This window comes from Procambarus clarkii, chromosome 16, assembly GCF_040958095.1.
Source record: "Procambarus clarkii isolate CNS0578487 chromosome 16, FALCON_Pclarkii_2.0, whole genome shotgun sequence".
Taxonomy (NCBI): domain Eukaryota; kingdom Metazoa; phylum Arthropoda; class Malacostraca; order Decapoda; family Cambaridae; genus Procambarus; species Procambarus clarkii.
The window spans coordinates 33815875-33827971 of record NC_091165.1 but is presented as its reverse complement, the minus strand read 5'-3'; the positions used below and the strand labels follow the sequence as shown (position 1 = coordinate 33827971).

The 12097-nt window shown below is 42.0% G+C and overlaps 1 protein-coding gene across 1 annotated transcript in view; it reads right to left on the bottom strand.

The window, feature by feature from the left end:
• The window catches only part of LOC123760115 (uncharacterized), a 226604-nt gene that overhangs the window by 21397 nt on the left and 193110 nt on the right, over window positions 1-12097 (bottom strand).

Sequence of the window (12097 nt, the reverse complement as noted above, 5' to 3'; positions counted from 1 at the left end):
TTCTCTGGTATCTCTCTCTCTGCTTTCTGGTGTTCTGTTATTCTGGAAGTTCCTCCACGCCCTTTTGTTCAGTTTTTTTGCTTCCATACATGCCCTATTATACCATGGATTCTTCTTTTGCTTCTCGGATTTTTCCTTTTGGGCCGGGATGTATCTGCTTACTGCCTCCTGACACTTTTGGGTGACATAGTCCATCATATCTTGTACAGACTTAGCTCTGAGGTCTGTGTCCCAAGGTATTTCCCTTAGGAAGCTTCTCATCTCATAATTTCCCTTTCGGTATGCCAGCCTTTTGTTTCCTTGTTCTTTTTGGGGAGATAATTCCTAGCTCTACCAGGTACTCAAAGTTCAATACATTGTGATCACTCATTCCCAAGGGTGCTTCCATCTTGACTTCCCTTATATCCCACTCATTTAGGGTAAATATCAGATCAAGCATTGCTGGTTCATCTTCTCCTCTCATTCTTGTTGGTTCCTTGATGTGCTGGCTTAGAAAGTTTCTTGTTGCCACGTCCAGCAGCTTAACTCTCCATGTTTCTGGTCCTCCATGCGGGTCTCTGTTCTCCCAATCTATCTTCCCATGGTTGAAGTCTCTCATGATTAGTAGTCCAGATCCATTCCAGCTAGCAACAGAAGCTGCTCTCTCTATTATGTTAATGGTGGCCATGTTGTTTCTATCATATTCCTGTCTGGGTCTTCTGTCATTTGGTGGTGGATTATATATGACTACGACTATAATTTTTTGCCCTCCAGTTGTTATTGTACCTATTATCTAGTCACTGAAACCTTCACATCCCTGAACAACCAACTCCTCAAAATCCCAGCCTTTTCTTACCAGCAGAGCTACACCACCACCACTTCTTCCTTCTCTCTCTTTCCTCATAAAATAATAGTCTACACACACATGTGTGTGTTTATTTGTGTAATTACCTAAGTGTAATTACCGAATGAGAGCTATGTTCGTGGTGTCCCGTCTTCCCAGCGGTCTGTCATATAATGCTTTGAAACTACTGACGGTTTTGGCTTCCACCACCACCTCTCCTAACTTTTTCCAACCGTCTACGACTCTGTTTACAAAAGTGAACTTTTTAATATTTCTTCTGCATTTTTGTTTAGTTAGTTTAAATCTATGACCGCTTGTTCTTGAAGTTCCAAGTCTCAGGAAATCTTCCCTATCAATTTTATAAATTCTCGTTACTATTTTGAACGTAGTGATCATATCACCTCCTTTTCTTCTATCTTCTAGTTTTGGCATAGCAAATGCCTCTAACTTCTCCTCGTAGCTCTTATCCTTCAGTTCTGGGAGCTACTTAGTAGCATGTCTTTGCACTTCCTACAGTTTGTTGATGCGCTTCTTAAGATATGGGCACCACACAACAGCTGCATATTCTAGCTTTTGCCTAACAAACGTCATGAACACTTTCTTTAGAATTTTGCCATCCATGTATTTAAAATCAATTCTGAAGTTAGAAAGCATAGCATAGGCTCCTCGCACATCGTTCTTTATGTGGTCCTCAGGTGATAGAAAACTATCTAAAACCACCCCTAGATCTCTTTCATCAGAATTCTTTATAGATTTCTCACAATTTATAGGTTGTATGGGGTTTATGTTCTTCTATTCTACATTCCATAACATGGCATTTATTCACATTAAATTCCATTTGCCAAGTGGTGCATATACTTACTTTGTCCAGGTCTTTTTGAAGGGTATGACAATCATCTAAGTTTCTTTTCTTTCCTATTATCTTAGCACAACCCATTCTCGCACTTTCTTACAGTCAATATTGACTTATTAAATATATGCATATGTGACATACTAAACATACTAGTTTACCTTGAAAAGCTTCATAGAAAACACCGACCTTACCTAACCTTCTTAGTATGTTAAGATAAGCATCTTATTGCTTCGTAATTACAATTATTACTTAACCTATTATAGGTATAGGTTAAGTAATAATTGTAATTACGAAGCAATAAGATGTTTAGTATGTCACATATGCACGTATTTAATAAGTCAATATTAACTATACGAAAGTGTGTGAACGGGTTGCTTAGCATCATCAGTAAACATGTTCATATAATTCTGTATTCCATCTAACAGATCATTTATGTAGACAATGAACATTACTGGTGCAAGAACTGAACCCTGTGGTACACCACTTGTGACATTTCTCCAGTCCGATACATTGCCTCTGATTACTGCCCTCTTTTTTTCTATGTTAGAAGCTTATCTGTCACCCCTCCAATATTTTCCAGTTTCCAGAACAACCTCTTATGTGGAACTCTGTTGAAAGCATTAGGTCCAGATAGATGTAGTCAACCCAACCATCACTTTCCTGTAAAATCTCTGTGACTCCTATTTTGAGGTTATCTTGAGATGATTTCGGGGCATAGCATCCCTGCGGCCCTGTCCTGGATTAGGCCGCCTTTCTGTTACACACACACACACACCCAGGAAGTACCTTACCTTGAAGTGCTCCCGGGGCTTAGCATCCCGCAGGCCGGTCGCCGACCAGGCCTCCGTTAGCTCATAGCAGCTGTAACTCCCAGGTACCCATTTACTGCTAGGTAACAGGGGCATCAGAGTGAAAGAAACTCTGCCCATTTTTTTTTCCGCCTCCACTGGGGATCGAAGCCAGAACCATACAACTACTAATATGAAGCGCTGTCCACTCAGCTGTCAGGCTCGATCATAGAAACAGTAAATTTATACACAAGATCTTACAGACCAAAAACCATACCATCTGTCTGATATTATATAATTTCTCTCCAAGTATACTACCCATTTAGTCTTCATTATTTTTTCCAATATTTTCACTATTACACTTGTCAATGATACAGGTCTATAATTGAGGGGGTCTTCCCTGCTGCCACTTTTGTAGATTGGAACTATGTTAGCCTTTTTCCACACATCTGCTACGACTCCTGTACACAGGGATGTCTGAAAAATCAGCTGAAGTGGAATGCTGAGCTCAGGTGCACACTCTCTCAGAACTAATGGTAAAAATCCATCAGGGCCAACTGCATTGTTCTTACTTAGCTCCTTGAGCATTTGTTTCATTTCGTCTCTAGACACCTCTATGTGCTCTATGTTGGTCTCTGGAATTCTTATTTTGACTGGTTCCCTGAAGATCTCATTATGTACAAACACACTTTGGAACTTTTCGTTTAATGTTTCACAATTTCCTTTTAATTTTCCGTGTGTCTGTTCTCCATTTCCAACCTCTGAATATTATCCTTTACCTGCAGCTTGCTTTTAATGAATTTATAGAAAAGGCCTGGATCTGATTTACATTTGTCTGCTATACCGTTCTCAAAGTTCCTCTCTGCCTCTCTCCTTACTGACATATAGTTGTTTCTCGCATCTTTGTATTGCTGGTATGTTTGGGGGTTTGGCCTCTTTCTATAATGATTCCATGTTTGTGTCGTTTGATCTCTGGCCCTCTTGCAATTTCTGTTGAAATAACAGTTTCCTAGGTCTGCATCTCTGTTTTGGTATAAATGTTTGTGTGCCTTTAGTGAACAGGTCTGTCCAATTATACCCATGAAAAAAATTTCTAGGATTACAATAGCATCCTCTCTTGAAATCGAATTTAACAACTGTTTCAACGTCCCCATTCTCTACTAGATTATATCGCAAAGCGTATTTAATGTCCAATAGGACATGATCACTCTTTCCCAAGGGAGGAAGGTTCTGGATGTCAAATACCTCCTCCTTTCCTGGTGAATATTGGATCCAGTACTGACGGAACATCCCCCTTCCCTCATTCATGGTCTGCTTTACGTGTTGATACATGAATGTCTCCAAAATGAGGTTTACAAATCTGCCTGTCCAGATGTCCTCCGTTCTTGCCTCGTAGGCTCCAGTAGGCTATTGCCTTAAAGTTGAAGTCTCACTGTACCAACAATCGGGATTTATCTGTGTGCTCTTACCATAATCTCTCTCATGACCATTATGAGGCCCTCTCATTTGTCATCCAGTTCTTCCTTTATCCATGTGTTGCTTTTGGTGGGCTGCAGGCATTTAAAATTACAAGCTACCATTCTGATTGATGCCTGCAATGCCATTATGTCAACTCGTCGAGGGTTTTCAATTATTAACTCTTACCTTCAGGTGTTCTTTCACCAGTACAGCCGCCACTCCTCCCTTCCTAGTAGTCCTGTCACGTCTCCAAACTGAGTAGCCTCTTTGGAATATAACGGGATTTAAAATATTTTCTTTAAGTTTCGTCTCTGTTAGTGCGACATTATATGGGACCCTAACCACCATGCTGCACTGCCCTAAAATATGACATACCCGTGGTGTGCCAAAAATAAAGTCTTTGCAAAAAAAAATTTGTCATTCAAAAATTGTTACTCTCCCCTGATCATATACATATTGAAAATATTGCACAAATGTACTTTGGCCACATTGGTGTCTACAAAATGGCATGTGACGTCACATGCCACAAGCTCGGTGGTTGTCCGTGCCGGAGACTCCCGGAGGCAGTCGCGCGCCAGATTCAACAAGCGCGAGTTGCCACAAATATTTTTGTTCCTTTTTTCTGCACAATTACAAATACATTTTTGTTTTTTTCTGGCTAATCCTATGTATAGTGAACAAGTTTACAATAATAAGGCAGTAGAACTTTCATACTATTCAAAGAAACTGTGTTACATGTATTACAAATGTGTCCACATTCAGATTTTCTATATTGCATGTTCAATTACTGTATTTACATTTACAACTTTACACATTGTACACTATCACACACTATATACAACACTGTGAACACTTAGAACTGCACGAATGTGTGATAATCAATGATGGATCTTCCCTTCTGTTCCTTACATTGTGTGTTTTTGCAAACAACGTGGGCATGTTTACTCTTTTCACGTGTTCCTGTGCTTGGCATATAACCAAGTTTGTGTACAGCAAGATGTGGTTTACCAGAGTCTGGCAGGAACTATGTGAGGCATTGTTGCTGGCACTCCACACAGCACAACACTGCCCTCCACCCCATATTTTACCAGCAGTAGCGACACTAGAGCAACACTGAATGTACGGATGGGTGGTCTCTTGCCAGATTTAACGAGTTACATGTTGAAACGGTTCAGCACTGCAACGTCAACAAGGTGGAAAAACAATTTCTTGGTCTACTTCACAGATTTTCTCACCCACTCGACGGCCCCAACCATGATGTAACATTTATCTACTAAATGCATATTTACATTGTAGGCAATGACACAATTGGGTTTATATATTTTCACCCCTATTGCAAAACTGACTTTGCCACTGTCCTACACTGTGTGAATAATTGTCAACATATTCACCTCGCCTCTGTCCCTCCAGCACACCGATAACATTTTATCACACTTTCTCAGTTGGCATTCACTCACTGCAATGCCAAACACTGGCCTTTCCCTCCTGTGGGCCTTGACAGCGCCACATATGCCAGTGTTGTGGTCAAGGAGGAATCTGGTCAGCAAGGGGCTGGTATAGTAGTTGTCCGTGAACAGGATATGTTCCCTAGTTCAGCAGCGGTTCCATGAGTGTTTTCACGACACTGTCTGAGAACCCATGTGGATCTTGACCTGGTATGTCAACGTCTGTACCTGAATACAAATCATGTCCGTGATGATACCAGTTTTGCAGCCACATAACATAAAGAACTTTAGATAGAAACCTGTGCCATTTTGATGGAATGTACTGCTTGAACGCCAGTCGTCCCTTGAAGAGAACTAGCGCTTCATCAATCACGACATTCTGTCCTGGTACAAAATAATTGTGGAACTTTCCCCTCAATTCACTAAATATCTTCTGCACTTTCCACAATCTGCCATGGCTTTATTCATTAGCATTGTTCTCAAAGTGGAGGTGCCTGAGATGCAGCAGGAACCTATCACGTGACATGTCCTGTTGAACAAGGATGTTGGAACAAGGATGTCTCTGATCCAATAATCCTGGATAATGTGTTTATCTGCATGCATCATCATCACGTACAATGCTAAAAACACACATTTTCTCCATAATTGTGTCTTTCCAAGTCATGCATGAGGCAGGTAAAATTCCAGAGGCAAGGAGTTGCAGAGCATATCGGTTCGTCTCTACAATGAGATGGTCCATGAATGACTGATCGAAATATGCCATAAAATAATCAATTTCAGCCATATCATCACCAGTATAGGGGAATGAGGGTGTCACACCAACAACGGTATCATCAAATGCTGGAAATTGTGGGACAAAATTGTCACAATCCTCCCACACAAGTACATCTACATTTTTTGTTTTGGTGCCAACACCACCAACTACCCAAGCACAAGCACCACCAGCAGGAGCCCCAAAAACTTGATACCTGGTTACCTGGTTAATGGGGTTCTGGGAGTTCTTCTACTCCCCAAGCCCGGCCCGAGGCCAGGCTTGACTTGTGAGAGTTTGGTCCACTAGGCTGTTGCTTGGAGCGGCCCGCAGGCCCACATACCCACCACAGCCCGGTTGGTCCGGCACTCCTTGGAGGAATAAATCTAGTTTCCTCTTGAAAATCTCTTGGCTCTGTCGCCTTGTGCTAGAGCTGCATATGAGTATGACATAAGATGATGCTGTTCTGCATAGTATAGGACTACCACGAACACTTGATGTCGAGGGCCCACTGTCGTCTCTGTTCTCAGGCTGTGTGACACATGGAAGCTTGCCTCGGCATGTTGCTGGCACAGTAAAACTCCACCTAGTAACACCAAAGCCGCTTGCACAGTTCATCAACACTGCTTGTATCTGAGCCTGTGTCACTGAATCCAGAAAATGACTCATCACCTACACTATCACTCAGTAGACTTACTTCAGGTGACATGATGGTGACACAGATGGTGACGGTACATCCAGTGGTGTTGTCCTAAGGTGGCATGGCAGGGAGGCTGAGGTGTGTGTACTGTATGCACACTTCACATTGCTCATTTCAGTGTCCATATCACTACTGTCAGACCCCCTGTGTAAGGTCTTTTTCAGGACTGTAATCATCACTGTCACTAATATGTTCTTCATCAAACAATACGTCATGTATTTCGGCATTCGAGAGTCATTTTTCAACGCCGCAGCTGACTGTAGATTAGGAGCTCGTTGATGATGCGTCAGACATGGTTGCTACTTTGAAACCGAGGCTCCCCAGGGCCGTGGGGCATGCTGGAATTTAAAAAAAAAAATAGTGGATGATCACTGGAGGCCTCAGGCATCCATCTCATACCCAAGTCAGTGCACGTCTGTTTTGAATCCTACAATATACCTTCGATCGCCATGTGGTGCTCTGCGCACCCTCAATCCAGCATCACATGTCGCTCTGCCAGTGCAGTGGTTAAGCTGAATTCTCTCTTAATGCCAGTATTTTTACCTAACTTCATCTTTGTTGGTAAATACAATTTTCAGGAACATGTTCCCTTTCCCCTTTGTCCTTACTTCCCTTTCCTCTAATGATTGTTATTTTGTTTTTATGTACCATTTCACTAACTTTCTAGTCCCTAACACTTTGTAGAAAAACACCTTTATCATTTCTATTCCCATTTAGATGTTTCGCTTCGAGGTTTATTTTCAGCTTTTCTCTATCTTCGTTTTAGAGTTCTTGTCTTATTGACCAAAGTTTGCCATCCTTATCACTCTACAATTGCTTGGTATTTTTAGGCACTTCTGTCATTTGTTTCACTCCATGTAATGTAACCCTTAAGGGGCAGTTCTCGTCTCTCTCATATTTTCCTATCCTCCTAAAATCACTGGCATTTTCCTTTGAATTGAGGCCTTCTCCTAAACCTACTATTTTCTCTATGATTTACATCTCTTCTGCTGCTCTGTCCACCTCTACCTAGAGGTTACCTCAAGATGATTTCGGGGCATAGCATCCCTGTGGCCCAGTCTTCGACCAGGCCTCCTCGTTGCTGGACTGGTCAACCAGGCTGTTGGATACAGCTGCTCACAGCCTGATGTATGAGTCACAGCATGGTTGATCAGGTATCCTTTGGAGGTGCTTACCAAGTTCTCTCTTGAACACTTGTGAGGGGTCAGCCAGTTACGCCCCTAGATGAAATTTCCTTTCCTATACACCCAAAAATTATTATTGTGTTACACAGTTCCTTCTCTCCAGATGTGCTAGTTCTTTCACACTCCTCTCCACCATCTTGCATGGTATGCACGTTAGGGACAATGGCCCCAAGTTCAGTGTCTCCTGTATGTCTCCGTTCTTGTGAATCAGGACTAGCTAAACCTTAGCTGTTTTACAACTTTTTGGTAGTTCACCTGTTACCAGTGATCTGTTAAACACCATGGAGAGTGCCAAGCACAGTGCTTCTGATACCTCACCTCCTTTAAAATCCATGACAAGATTCCATTTGGGCCAACAGCCTTTGATACGTCCAGTTCCCATAAATACTTCCTTACCTCACCACTATCTTACCTAAAGATCAATCTCTTATTCCTCCAGTGATGCCCGATTAATCCTTAAACTGCGCAACACGTCATATGATGTGTTGAGTAACTTGCTATAAATTGCGCATCACGTCATATGATGTGTTGGAGTACTACACTAGATTTAAACGGCCCGTGGATACACGGGTTCACCCTCACCTTCAACAGGGCTCTTGTAAACAGACACCATTTTTTTTTTTAAATCGTGGGCCACATTCCCGGGTGTAAGGGTCCTCAGTACTGAATGAGCCACCAAGGCTGGTGCACGTAGAATGAGCTCATAGCACTGCTGTTCAGCTTGTGACCACAGCATCGTCTAAAAATGCCATAATAATTATGTACATGTTATTATTTAGCGATGATAGTATTACAGAAGACCCCTGACTGTGATAAAAATGACCAGGATTCTGATAATAGCAGAATTGTTGTGATAATTAGCGCTGTAATGGGAGGAGTAACCTTGAGTTATCTTGAGATGATTTCAGGGCTTTAGTGTCCCCGCGGCCCGGTCCTCGACCAAGGCCTCCACCACCCCCAGGAAGCAGCCTGTGACAGCTGACTAACACCCAGGTACCTATTTTACTGCTAGGTAACAGGGGCATAGGATGAAAAAACTCTGTCCATTGTTTCTCGCTGGCACCCGGAATCGAACGCGGGACCACAGTATCACAAGTCCAGTGTGCTGTCCGCTCGGCCGACCGACCGGCTCCCTAATCTTGGTGGGGTGGGAGGTAGCGTTGTCCTGCTGACTGTGTGTGACCTCCTCCTACTGTCTGGACTCACTATACCAGCTTAGTTGTTCGCTATGGTGAATAAAAATACGCAGATACTTGTATATAACGTCTATATATAGTGAATAAAATAAAAAAAAAAAAAACAGTATGGTGGAAGGAGAAGGGTGGAGAGTAAGGTGAGGTGAGGGAGGGAGTGAGTGGCAGCCAGTGGCGGGCTGCCACTGGCTGCCATGTCACTCAGCATACCAACTTAATGGTTTGTTATTGTGAACACAAATGTAGATACTTGTATATAATGTGTATATATAGTGTAATAACAGCAAAAGGAGTGTGGGGAAGAAGCCATTTTGGTGAGGGAGGTGGGGACATCTGCATGATTTGTAATGTGGTGGCCACTATGCTCTTTGGGCACTATACCAGCTTAGTTTGAACAGTTATGGTGAACAATACATGTAAATACTTATATATAATGTGTTTGTGTATATAGGGTAATAACACCACAAACAGTATTGTTGGGGTAGAAATTTTAGTGCATCTGACTTTGAATGTGTGAGGGAGGCAGCCGCCAGCTGACTGTGTGTAGCGACGTCTCTTAGTGCCTGAACTAGCTAGATCAGCTTAGTTGTACAGTTGTGGTGAACAAAACATGTAGATACTTATATATAATGTCTGTATATAGTGAATAAAAGCAAAAACAGTATGGTGGGAGGAGAATGTGGGCGAGTGAGGTGTTGAGGGAGGGAGTGGCAGCGAGTGGCTGTCTGGTGTGGGCGGTCACTCCTCGTTGCCTTTTGACTCATAATACCAACTTAGTGGTTTGTTATGGTGAACAAAACATGCAGATACTTATATAACCTGTGTATATAGTGTAATAACTGACAAAGTATTTGTTCACTGTTTAATGAACATAATTGAATCAATATACACACCATAATTTTTAGTACAGCGATGATTCACACATTTTATTATATAAATATATCACACTACACACTATTGAATAATATTACAGCAAAAACAAAGAAAAATCAATCAGAGAAATTGAAATAATTAGGTAATTATCTCTTTGTGGCCACTCCTGCCTGACAGCTGGGGCGAAGCAGAATGCCTTGGACGCACGATGAGTCAGCGCCGATTTTTTGCCAGACTTCCCCGCCCTATAGTGGGCAAAATATGCCACTTACTATTTTATTATTATTTTTCCCATGATCAGAGAACACAAATTAACAAGTTTAGATTTTTTTTTTTTTTTGGGCTATGCGCCTGTGGGTGACAATGGCCAAATAGCCCTTAGCAACACAAGGGTTAAATGCCCCCTTTTAGTTCAGGAACTTCTATTTGTTCTATTGTGAAGACCTCCTGGAATCTCTTGAGTTTTCTTGCACACCACCTTGTCATTCTCAGTGAAGCTATCTGCCAATAGGGTGTTTTTCTCTCTGATGTGGCAATGAAGCAATTTGGGTTGGGTCTTTTCTTTATTTGTTTTGTCATTTTTGTATTGTGAAGCTATGTCAATGAGCAAGATACAAGAAGCCCACTGAGCCCCAACCCAGAGAAATTTCATTACATTCACTACTGACTTTTGCTCAAATTTAAATGTTCAGTTTTCTAATCATACGAGGCATACAAGATATTAACCCCTTAACTGCGCAGCCTCCAATATGACATCCCCCCCCCAGTGCCCAGTGCGCAGGAAATAAATTCTCTGGAAAAATTTATTTTTTGTTTTGAAAGTGTCAAAAACCCTTCCCCGAGTATGGGTATAGTAACAGAAGGTCGAAATTGTACGTACTTTGGCTGCTATGGGGTTCGTAAGTTGGCCCGAGACGTCATCATTCCCTGGTCGCCTGAGACGTCATCATTCCCTGGTCACCAGTGGCAGGATGCGCGAGTTACCGCGAATATATTTTTGTCCATTTTCCGCCGCACAGTTCCAAATACATTTTATTTGCTTTTATGTGCCAGTCCTATGTATAATGAACACGTACACTATATATTATGGCAGTAGAACATCCGTACTGTCCGAAGACACTGTGTTACGTGCATGACAAGTGTACACATATCCGGCACATATTTACATTGTATAATGCTAATGTATGTATATATAAAGTCTATTTACAAACTATACACTATCACACACTATGTACATTTACCATCAATACACTCAGAACTCCGTGAGTGTCAGCTGCCACACCCTCACTCCTCCAACATCTAGTCTCTCCCTCACCAAAATAGCTTCTCCTAACATACTCCTGTTGCTGTTATTACACTATATACACACACATTGTATATACCCATGTACATATGTGTTCACCATAGCGAACCACTAAGCTAGTATGGTGAGCAAAAAAATAGTGGCTGCCACACACACAGTGAGGCTAACTCAATTCTCTCCCTCACCACAATTACTCCTCCACAATGCTACGCACAGTGATTATTATCACAACAGTCCTGCTGTTATCACAATACTGGTCACTAAATCCTGTAAATACGTAACTGACATGTTTATTTTAGAAAAGAACCTAAGAAGTCGTTTGAAGGTTCCTAGACGGACGAAATAATGCTGTGGTGCTGTGAACATCGAGAACAGCATTGAATCATTAATATTTGAACATTGTACACAGTCATTATCACACTCAGGCTCTTCTGTAATACTAGCATGGCTAAATATACAAGTTATATATATATTTTGACATTATTAGGCGATGCTGTACTCACAAGCTGAACAGCAGTGCTGTGCGCTCATGCTGCGTGCACCGGCCTTGGTTGCTCACTCACTACTGAGGCTCTCATACCCGGGAATGTGGACCACGATTTTTTTTTTAAAGATGGCGTCTATTTACAAGAGCCCTGAGGAAGCTGATGTGAACCCCATGTATCCGCTAGAGTTTTGAACGGAACGTGAAAAATACAAATACCTGGAGGCGCGTAGCGCACCCCA